At 34.7% G+C, this 12,060-nt stretch overlaps 1 pseudogene; it reads left to right on the top strand.

Annotated features, from left to right (window-relative positions):
* The window catches only part of LOC109063394, a 13,762-nt pseudogene extending 2,637 nt beyond the window's left edge, over window positions 1-11,125 (top strand).
* The last annotated feature ends 935 nt before the right edge of the window (window positions 11,126-12,060 follow it).

Below are 12,060 nucleotides of genomic sequence, written 5' to 3'. Positions count from 1 at the left end.
GGAATCCTCAAACCGCCCGGGGCCACCTGTTGATGTTTTTCACAGAGGTGAATCAGACGTGAAGGTCAAGCCACAGGTTAAAGACGACCCCACTGATCTGTTTCTCTGAGGAGCTTTGACCTGCACACCTGCCCCCAACCGCTCCGCAAACAGCAGCAGCAGCTCCAGGACCAACGGGGTTCACTCTGAGGAGCAGGATCTCTTCTCAGGTACGACATTCCCACCTGTGCCACCAGAGCATAACTGTGGCCCTTCTGAAACCTAATAAACTTTCATTTGCATTTTGAAGAAACTTCTTACAGATTGGAAACGACATGAGGGTGAGTAAATGATGACCCCGAAATATCCCAGTTATTTGGAGTCTCAAAATCTTGCTTTTTTAGCAATTTCAGTTTGTGTTTCAAAAGCCCTAGCTACCCGTCCTACGACAAGCATTTTTTGAGCATTGTACATGCGCTTGAACTTGTTTTGTTTTAAAAGCCTAGTGGGTTTGCCTACCTACACAACGTTTTTTTTTTTAGCTACACATTACATATTCGAAACGTATCATTTCAGTTCTCAAACTTTAAGAGAGCAATTTAGCGTTTCTTTGAAATCTAGTTCAACTTTCCCCCACATCACGTTTTTTGGGCATCAATGCTTGCGCTTGGAACATTTTGCATTTGAAAGTTCGAGTTGTGTTTCGAAACGGTAGTGAGCTGCCTTCCCAAACATTTGAACATCACATATTTATTTAACTGTTTGATTAATGTTTCCAGACAATAATTAAGCCTTCACAGGGGAATCTGATCCTTGATTCGTGTTTAAGTACCTTGTGAGACACGGTTTGAAGCACGGGTTTTTTTTTGTTGGTAACTAATAGTTGTTGTTGTTTTTGATTGACATAAAGCTGACATAAAAAAGTAATTATGAAATGAAAAACCTAAACTTAAAAAAAAAAAAAAAAAAAATAGAATTAGAGTTCTGGTAACGTAACTGGCTTAAGTTTAAAACTGAAATAAAAAATAAAATGAAACTACGTAGAGCAATATTTAAATAAACAGACTAATGAAACTGTCAAAAGCCATATATACTTAAACAGAAAATATAAAAAAAAAATAAAATTAAAAAAAAAAAAATAAAAAAAATAGCCGATTCAAAATATTAATAAATGCTATCATAAATATAAATACCCAACTAAACAACAGATTTTAACGCCCTTAACTGTCACTCACATATTTGAACATAGACTTGAAAGTGCACTTTCCAAACTCAAATTTTTTATAATTTCATATATAAAAAACATTTTATAACATGATATTGATGTACCATTTTCACGGTAATACAATGTCTGATTTTAAAATGGGTTTTAAAGGATGAATTTTGAGATTTTAAGTTTTCAGTTGATATATAATTTCTGATTATTTCTAAAGTGTGACAGAGAAAAAGGTAACGAAGAAGACTTTGTTTGAACTCCTGTTATGATGTAGATTTTTGAGGGTGCACTCTTGTCATAAATTAATCAATTACTTGTCCTACATAATTTTTTAACAAAACATTGGTAAAATATCCATTTAGGAGTCTTAGACCTTTCCACCGATATATAGATATAGCATGATTAGATACGATTTAGTGAAGTAAAACGTAGGTGTCCTGTATACGGGACGGGGTGACAGTTAACAAGTTTACGTTCTGTAGCTTTTTCAGGCGAAAACACATTTTATCATTTTCCTCTGCTGTTCACCCTCTTTCGCTTTACTGGCACATTCTATTGTATTAACAGGAATCCATACACACGTCACTTTTTGAGCGATGGATGATGAATTCGCTTTCTCAGCGTTGACTCAGGAAGAGGAAAGGAATTTCTCCTCGACCTTTTGCCCTCTCACCCCTGGGCTGTGTTGAGCTGATGGAATGTGTTTTGCTGTGTGTGTGTGTGTGTGTTGCAATGTCTTCTCATCTTTTTATTGAAACATATAAATCACACTTTTTCTCTCATTATTTTACTCAGAAGCTACCGTGGAGTTGTCTCTGGACAGTCCTCGTAATGACCGCCAAGAAAGGGACGCTGTGAAACCATCAGTATCGGCTCCTTGCCGCCCCTTGAAGCCAGCAGCTCCAGCAAAGCGCCGTCCAAAACCCTGGAGGAGGTAAAACACTCTATACACTTCTAAAGAGGTTGGGAATCAGCTGCTAAAAAAATAAATAAATAAATACTGAAACAGAATGATGTTTGATTCCTTTAATGATCCACTTCTCATGAGCTGATTCTTTTGAATGAATCTTAAACCCATGCATTATTTATTTCTATTAGTCAAAAATGTACTTAAACACCAAATTTATTCAATATACTACATGAATAATTAAATGGAATCCAAATCAAAACCAGATTTGTTAAAATTCCCATCAAGCCTTCATGCACATCTCAGGGGAATTGCTCACTCGGTTTCCCTCTTCCCTCTACTTTCTAATATCCCTAAGCTTGAGGAAGAGGAAAGTGAGGACAAGTTTGATCTGAACATTTCTGTCACGAATCCAGAGAAAGTCGGTAAGATCGTCCTCTGCTATGACAGCTGCGCTTTACTTTCTAATATCCCTTTTTTTTCAGGCTTTTGAGGATTAATTCTTCGCACATAAAACATAGGTTTAAAATAAGATTCAAACACAGTCGCAGAAAACGGGAAATTGATTATCTGACGAGGTGAAATTGTTCTAATTAAGGATCTGAATCGCTGATATACGGCTGTCTGGAACTTCCTCTTTTCGCCCTGTGCCAGCTATTTTTCATTTCCTGTCCTTCTCCTTTTTGAAGGTTTGAGGTTACTATAATGTCTCAGATCAGCAGTAAATGTTATAGGGAAGATGAGTAATATTTTACTGGCAGTTTGACTGTATCTGGGATTGTGGTTTTACAGACGGTTACAGAGAAGATGTGATGAGTTTTGGGTGTTTGTGATTTAGCAGGTGCTGATTATCAAGTTACAGTTGCAGAAATACATTTGTTTTGGAGGATTTTGAGAATAACATTTTAGCGTAATAACTGTTTAGTTCCTATAATAAAAAAAAAATGGATTTTTCTTGTTCACTTGGGGGGAAAAAGCCTAATCCAACCAATGTGCGAAGAGGTTAGCCAATCATAACAGAGATCATTTAAATATGTAATTGTTTTTATTTTATATAGAGCCCTATGAAACCAATTTCCCAAATTCTGTTAATGAAAAAGCATGTCTAATTTATTGAAATAATAAAAGTTTAACAGTGTAATTTTTTTTTTTTTTTTTTTTTTTTTACAATAATAGGGCCCTTTTAAATGTTTTATTTTAAATATTTGTGTTATTTTTCTGTCTTGCTGAGATCGTAGGGCTTATTTACACTAGTCTGCTGGTTTAAGCTGATCTTCTGGCCTGGAGGAACTGGTGTTTTGCTGATTTAGTCTGAAAAGCTGACAGCTCTTTTAAAACAAGCGAACCAGACCAGTCTCGTAGACCAGGTTTGGTCAGTTAAAGGGGACATACGACACACACATGTTCCTCGAGTGTTAATATTGACTATATGTGACCCTGGACCACAAAACCAGTCTTAAGTGTAAATTTTACGAAATTGAGATTTATACATATCATCATATACATCAATAATCTTTCTATTGATGTATGTTTTGTTCTATTGATGTATGTTCTGAGATACAGCTATTTGAAAATCTGGAATCTGAGTGTGCATTAAAATTAAAATACTGAGAAAATCATCTTTAAAGTTGTCCAAATGAAGTTCTTAGCAATGCATATTACTAATCAAAAATTAAGTTTTTATATATATACTTAAGGAAATAAACAAAAAAACTTCATGGAACATGATCTTAATGTCCTAATGATTTTTGGCATGAAATAAAAATCTAATCGATAATTTTGACCCCATACAATGTGTTTTTGGGCTACTGCTTTACAAATTACCCCAGCAACTTAAGACAGGTTTTGTGCTCCAGGGTCACATATAATACTGTGTTGCATCCTTCATATCTTCAAAGATTCTTTAGTTTTATCAGATTTTTGAAAGACAGATACAACTTAACGCTTCCCTCTGAAAACAGCCGAGCTCCTGGAGGTCATGTTTAACATGAGATGTTTTTTTTTTTTTTTTTTTTTTTTTTTTTTTTTACACTCTTATACAGTGTAAATAACTCAGAATGCATGAAATAGCATTAGACCCCCCCTTAAGACTTTTTTTTCAGCCAGGAGAGCAAGATCATAAAGCATCTCAGCAACTTGAAGCTAAACCTGTTTGTAATATTTGAACATTTACATTAGCAGCACATACAGTATGTGTTATATGGTATGGGTTTTTTGGTCTGTTCTTTTGTTCATGCAAAGCGATTCTCTCTCTTCTCCTCACAGGTGATGGTATGAATGCTTATATGGCCTACAAAGTTTCAACACAGGTGAATTTTCAGTCTCTTCTCTTCTCATCCTGTTCACATTAACACACAAAATAACACACAGTCTGAATCTCACTGCTTTCTCATCGTGCTCCCAGACGTCTTAACCATGTTCCGTAGCAAGACGTTTACCCTGTCCGCAGACGTTTCAGTGGATTTCCGTGGGATTGTTCGAAAAGCTCTCGGAGAAAACACACAGAATGGATGGATACATCATACCTCCACCGCCAAGAAGAGCAATTCTGGGTAGGACTTGGTTCTGCCGATGCATCACACATCTGATCTGATTGTTAATAAGTGGCTGATTCTGAATAATGTGTGGATTTGCCAGGTATTGACAAAAGTCCAAAGTCGTGAAGGAGGACCCATCGTCAGCAGAGTTTGTGGAGCGGAGGAGAGCTGCTCTTGAGAGGTTCGTCAGCGTTGTTTCTTATCTAGGTGCACTAAACTAAAGCCATGAATCACAGTTCTTCTCTGAGTTTTGTCTCGACCAGCCACAGTTGTCAACAGTGTGGCATGACCGAACTTTTTTTTTTGGTTTCTCTTCTATTACATTGTGCTAAGTTTGGCCCTGCCTCCAGTGAAATATCATGGGTCTAAAATCCCCAAATTACTGCTATAGAGTATTTCAATTTTAATGAGAATTGAAAAAATGCTTAAACTGGATAATATAATAAAATATAATATAATATAAAAATACTATTGTAAACGTAATTGATATTAATGTATATAATTTTAATTCATTAGGACAGAAAAAAATACTTAGGCTGGATAATACAATATCAACATTAATTACTACTAACATTATATGTCTTTGCACATTAATGAAGACAGAAAATTACTTAGACTGAGTAATATAATGTGAAGGTACATTAATATTAAGAATAATTACTTTAAACGTAAATTAGTTAAAATGACTTTAATAAATTAAAGTGATGGTAGTAAAAAATATTGTATGTATTTTAATTTGGACACAAAATTATGTAGATATAATATGTAATATAATGTAAGTTATAATTAATACTAATATACATTTTAATGTGGACAAATGGTAATGTTATATTTTCATATACATTATATTATTATAAAATACTTGGATTACTTATAATAAATTATATTATATAAGTATTATACTGTATATTGATATTAATTACTACTAACATTATATGTATTTTGTCTGTCCTCATTAAAATTATGTATGCTATGTCTAGTCACCTTTTTATAGTGTTTTATACAATACAATATTAATTACAATTTAGATTATATTATATCACATTTTATTATATTAACCAATCTAATGTTATTGATTGTTTAGATTGGATAATATAATGTAATATTACGTTAGTAGTAATTAATATATTTTATTTGTAATGAAGGCAGAAAAATGACTTCGCTTGAATAATATAATATTAGTAGTAATTAATATTAATATATGTGTGACCCTGCCTGGACCACGAAACCAGTCATATGGGTCAATTCTTCGAAATTGAGATCAACACATTAAACCTAAATAAAAAAAAATAACATTAACATTAATGTATGGATTGTTAGGATCGGACAATATTTGAAAATCTGGAATCTGAGGGTGCAAAAAAATCAAAATATTGAGAAAATCATCTTTAAAGTTGTCCAAATGAAGTTCTTAGCAATGCATATTACTAATCAAAAATTCAGTTTTGATATATTTACAGTAGGAAATTGACAAAATATCTTCATATAACATGATCTTTACTTAATATCCTAATGATTTTTGGCATAAAGAAAAATCTATAATTTTGACCCATACAATGTTTTTTTGGCTATTGCCTACAAATACACCCCAGAGACTTAAGACTGCTTCTGTGCTCCAGGGTAACAAAAAAGTCATTTTTTTTCTACTGTATATATAATGTTAGTATAATAATTATTATTGTACTTATTGTACACTATTTTAAAAATGTAAAATGTGAGATTGTTTGTGTGGTTGCAGGTATCTTCAGAGGGTTTGTGTGGTCACCCTGTCTCTACTGCAGGACCCTGATGTGAGAGAGTTTTTGAGAAAGAGGAGGTAAAATGGTTTCTGTTTAGTAACATAAAAAACGAACATTTTAATTATTCTGCACATAAATCTGCACTTTTCCAGCATTAGCATGAACCTTTCCTAAGAGAAGTGACTTGCAGATGTTTACTTGTGTATTCCTCACATGCAGAAACATGTTTGTAATTGACAATTCAATGCTCTGTGTGTGTGTTAGTTACCCAGATTCGGTCAGCACACAGGCTCTGATGGAGCTGGCTTCCTTAAAATTGCTGAACAAAGCCACGATGCTGTGAGTAGATGACCATCAAGATGAACGAACAAGATGTGGTGAGTGGAAGAACATGCGGTCCAATCCCACACGGAACTCCTCTTTACACCGATCGGCCTTGTAAACCAACCTAGAAGGATACTGAGTATAAAACTGGTGCGTTTGTGTGTGTGTTCAGTGGTTTTGATGAGAAGATCCAGGATGTAGAAAAATAAGAGCAAGCATTGCGGAAACTTGGCACGTCATGGTGGAATCACTTGTCAATCCACAGAAAGGTCAGAAGTGCAAACAATCACAAATTTAGCTGAATTTGAATTTAAATGCAGATATTTATTCTTTAAAAAATAGTGGCAACCCATTTTATTTGTGCTAATGTGACATCTGTTGAGTAAATATATTTATTGACAAAAGTTAGGATGATGCTTTATTTTATCTGCCATAAATTGATTGGATGATGAAAATATGTGATACTGTCAGTCAAATACTGGTTTGATGGTGTTGTGTGTGCTTCAGAGTTGTCTGGGAACACGGCTGTGTTTGCGAAGAGCTTGGCGATGTTGGGCAGCTCTGAAGGACAACACGGCTCTGTCGCGAGCTCATCTCTCATGCTGGCCAGTGTGGAAGATCGAATCGAGCAGCTCCAATCAGCGAACCGGCCTCCAAGCGACTTCTTCAACCTTCTCAGAGCTGCCTTAAGAGCGATTATATACGTCTGCTTGGGGTAGCCGTCAGGGTACACACACACACGCACCACACACAGAAGAAAACTGCTTCAGATCTCATCATCCAGTCATAGTTAGGGTGTTCTTATTACGAATGGACTGGATTGTCCATAGTTTGTTTATATATATATATATATATAAAATTAATTCTGTTATTGTTGTTGTTGATAATAATACATTTGTTTTTGATTTGTTTTGTAAATATTACAATTACAAACAAGAAATTGCTTTTTAACATTTTTAGCAATGCAATATAAATTTTATATATTTACTATTATTACATTTTATTGTAATAATAATAATAATAATAATAATAATAATTTATATAAACAACTATGTAAATACATATATGTATTATGATCCTAAAATATTTAGTCTTGCAGTAATATGTGACCCTGGACCATGAAACCAGTCTTAAGTGACAATTTTTCGAAATTGAGATTTATACATAATCTGAAAGATGAATAATAATATTTCCATTGATGTATATTTTGTTAGGATCGGACAATATTTGACCGAAATACAACTATTTGAAAATCTGGAATCGGAGGGTGCAAAAAAATCTAAATACTGAAAAAATCGCCTTTAAAGTTGTCCAAATGAATTCTTACCAATGCATATTACTAATCAAAAATTAAGTTTTGATATATTTACTATAGGAAATTTACAAAATATCTTCATGGAACATGATCTTTACTTAATATCCTAATGATTTTTGGCATAAAAGAAAAATCAATAATTTTGACACATACAATGGTTTTTTTTGGCTATTTGCTACAAATATACCCCAGAGACTTAACACTGCTTTTGGTCTACAATATAATATAGAATAAAATATGATTATAAAATATTTAAAATAAAGTATTATTAAAAAGCTGTATCTAATTATTAATCTTGTTCCTGTTGTAATACCATAAGATTTCAATCATACCAACCATCCACCCATTAATATATCTTCTTAATAACGTGTTTGTCAGGGGTGTTTTGATCAGAGAATGAAAGCGTGGCAGCGCTGGCAGGACGCTGAGAACATGCGCAAGAAAAGAGAGACCGAGGCCAAGCTCCTGTGGGCCAACAAACCTGACAAACTCCAGCAGGCCAAGGATGAGATCGCTGAGGTAACTGCGCAAACATTTGTTTGGTGGATGTTTACAGACTCACTGCTGTTATACAGATAAACGATAACATCTGTAAACCTTTGCAAATCCGCTTTATAAGGACTCTCTCTTATTCTTATCCTCCAGTGGGAAGCAAAAAGTCACGCAGTACGAGAGAGACTTTGAGAGAATCTCAGCCACCGTACGGAAAGAAGTCATCCGATTTGATGTGAGACCTGACTTCCACATTAATTTAAATTCAGTGCACCCAAAAATTATAATTAGCTGAAAATGTGCTCACCCTCAGGCCATACAAGATGTAGATGAGTTTGTTTCTTTATCTGAACAGATTTGGAGAAATGCAGCATTGCATCACTTGCTCACCAATGCATGCTTTGCAGTGAATGGGTGCCGTCAGAATGAGAGTCCAAACAGCTGATAAAGACATCACAAAAAACACACAACACCACACCACATCTTAAAATCTCTTGAAAAAAAAACATCTTTTATAAAACACAAAAATCAACAATAAAAACTTTTCAAATTCAAACTGTTGCTTCCGCCTAAAAAATACGAGTCCATAATATTGCTTTCAGCAGTGAAAAAGTCATCTCATCTGAATCAGGAGCGAAATTTGCACAGATCAAGCATCATTTAAAAGTGGAAACGGTCTAAAACAAATATATGGGTTGATTTTGATGTGAGAGACAACACCAGGACATGGATTTTTTACTGGAGGAAGTGATATTATGCATAATAGATAATCATAGTTTAGCCAGTAGCAACATTTTGAAGTTGAAAAAGTCTTGTTGATGGATTTGTGTCTTACAAACATGCAGTTTTTTGCTTCGTAAGATGTAAATTTATGGACTGGAGTGGTGTGGATTATTGTGATGTTTTTATCAGCTGTTTGGCCTCTCAATCTGACGGCACCCATTCACTGCAGAGCATCCATTGGTGAGCAAGTGACGGAATGCTAACTTCTCCAAATCTGCTCTGTTGAAGAAACAAACTCATCTTGAATGGCCTGAGAGTGAGTACATTTTCATCAAATTAATTTTTTTAGCTGAACTATTCCTTTAAATTCACCTTCAAAACATTCTTCTCTTCTAAAAGACTAACTTTTCATTATAATTTCCCTGCTAACAGAAAGAGAAAGCTCGAGATTTTAAGAGACAAATCATCAAATATCTGGAGTCAGTGCTGCACTCACAACAACAGGTACAGAAACATTTTAAATTATTTGATCTGACTGGATCATGTTTAAAACACATTCATATTTCACTCTCTCTCTCCTCTAGATGATAAAATACTGGGAGGCGTTTCTGCCAGAGGCGAAAGCGATCGCGTGAGGCGGCGTCCGCGCTCAAACACAAACTCACCGATAACTGAGGCCTTTCCACACTCTTTACCTCTCGCCTATAAACCAAGAGAAATGGCGCTGCAAAGGGAAATCATCTGTCCGGCCGCTTGTTACTCTGATTGAGTTAGTAACTTGTATATTTTCTGTGTAATCGTCACCTTTATTTTCTTACTTTGCATCTTTATTGTTTTGGGGATGTGAGTGCATGTGGTGGCTGGGTGTCTTCCTCCTCTGTATGCAACCAGACCTGTTTCACTTGGATTTGTTATTCGTCAGTAATGATGTCAATGGTTTACACTAGAGGGCGCTCGCCGCTCATTCATATACTCTCGCTGTAAGAAACTTCCCATCAGGCTACCTGTGTGAACTGTCAAGGAGTTTGAAATAATTAAGTATGGTTTTCAGAGACAAATAGTGACCGAGTTTGTTTTAGACGTCCAGAGTATTGGTCTATACACTTTTAAACATCATGATGACATTGTATTTTGCAGTAAAAGAGGTTGTAATACAGTTATTAGGGACTATTGAAATAAAATGACTGAGGAACTGTATCTCAACACTCCACACAGCGATTTTTCTTTTTTCTTTTTTTTTACTGGCTTGTTGTTTTTTATTCAAAGGATCGTTTTAAATCTTTCATAGATTTCGGATCATGTTTCTGTGTTTAGCATTTAAAAACACACTCCTGGTGTGTTTTATATCAATATCAGCGCTCTTTCACCTGATCAGACAGGAAGCCCAAAGCATTTCAGTCTTAAAGTTGGTTTTCTTTGTTCATTATTTCATTCCTTTTCTCTTCATTTACTCCATTTTACGTTTTCATTCGTAGACATTTATGCCAATATGTTATTATTTTGTGTCGAACCATATTTGTGTTATCCACTCGATTCTGGCATGTTATAATAATTAATAAACTTTTGCTACGCTACTAATAATGATTAAATTGTTTCTACATCAGATTTTGTTTTGTTTTTTTTAATACAGATTTTGCTGCTGTCAGAGTTTGTTAGGCTGTTAGATTCATTGTCATTCATAACGTTTTGTTTGTTTGTTTATTAGTTTGCTTCATTAATGATATTTTGGGCCCTGCTGTAATGACACTTTGAACAGACATCACCAGGTTCAACTTCACCATTAGGTGCCATAATAATCAAACGTTTGTTTATTAGGAAAATGGGGGCAGATATTTTTTTCACTATGGACACTTCTTTTAAGCAAAACAATAAAGATTTAATTACAAATATCAAGTTTTTGATTTAATAGTCTTTTGTGTTTGTGTGTGTGTGTGTGTGTGTGTGTGTGTGGATAGACAGACAGTGTTGGGAAGGTTACTTTGGAAATATAATAGGTTACAGATTACAAGTTGCCCTATTTAAAATGTAATAAGTAATGTAATTACTCAATTACTTTATGAAAGTAATGTCACTATGTTTGATCACTTTTCTAAATTTCTAACGAATATTTTCAACCGTTAATTATTTTCAAACATTTAAAGCAGGCAGGGTTAACCTTACAGTAGTGCTCAACACTGATTATTGTCAGACTGTCAAAATCCTTCATCACTTGAATTAAGATTATAATAATTTAATTTTAAAGCACAGCCACCTCAAGATCAGACTTTTCCTCCTCTTTTTATTTTGAGATCGTTCTGAGGTTAAATACAGAAAACAAAAATAACGACTTTATTCAACAATTCCTTTGTCAGCAGTCTCCTCTGTCTCTCTCCATATCACCGTATGCTGCTTATGCTCTTCTGTATCATCCGCGCCACAAGGATGCGCTGTTTTATATCAAATCAAAGCTAAATACAAGTAGAAACAGCGCATCCTTGTGGCGCGGATGATACAGAAGAGCATACGGAGCATACGGTGATATGGAGAGACACAGACGATGACTTTCATACCTTTTATGGACCTTGACACTGTTATTTACTTGGCAGTCTATGGGACAGTCACAGGCCTCCCGGTTTTCATTCAAAATATCTTCAATTGTGTTCCGAAGACGAACGAAGCTTTTACGGGTTTGGAACGACATGGGGGTAAGTGATTAATGACAAAATTTTCTTTTTGGGATGGAGTATCCCTTTGATATTTGTCTTTTCTGAAATCTTGAGCTGAAAGATCCACATCCACACAGTGGACTAAAGAAGGAAGTGATCCTCTTTTAGGCCTTCCCCTCCTTT

Source organism: Cyprinus carpio, chromosome A25 (genome assembly GCF_018340385.1).
Source record: "Cyprinus carpio isolate SPL01 chromosome A25, ASM1834038v1, whole genome shotgun sequence".
Taxonomy (NCBI): Eukaryota; Metazoa; Chordata; class Actinopteri; order Cypriniformes; family Cyprinidae; genus Cyprinus; species Cyprinus carpio.
Note: the sequence above shows the minus strand (reverse complement) of the source record. Positions and strands in the feature narration are given on the sequence as shown.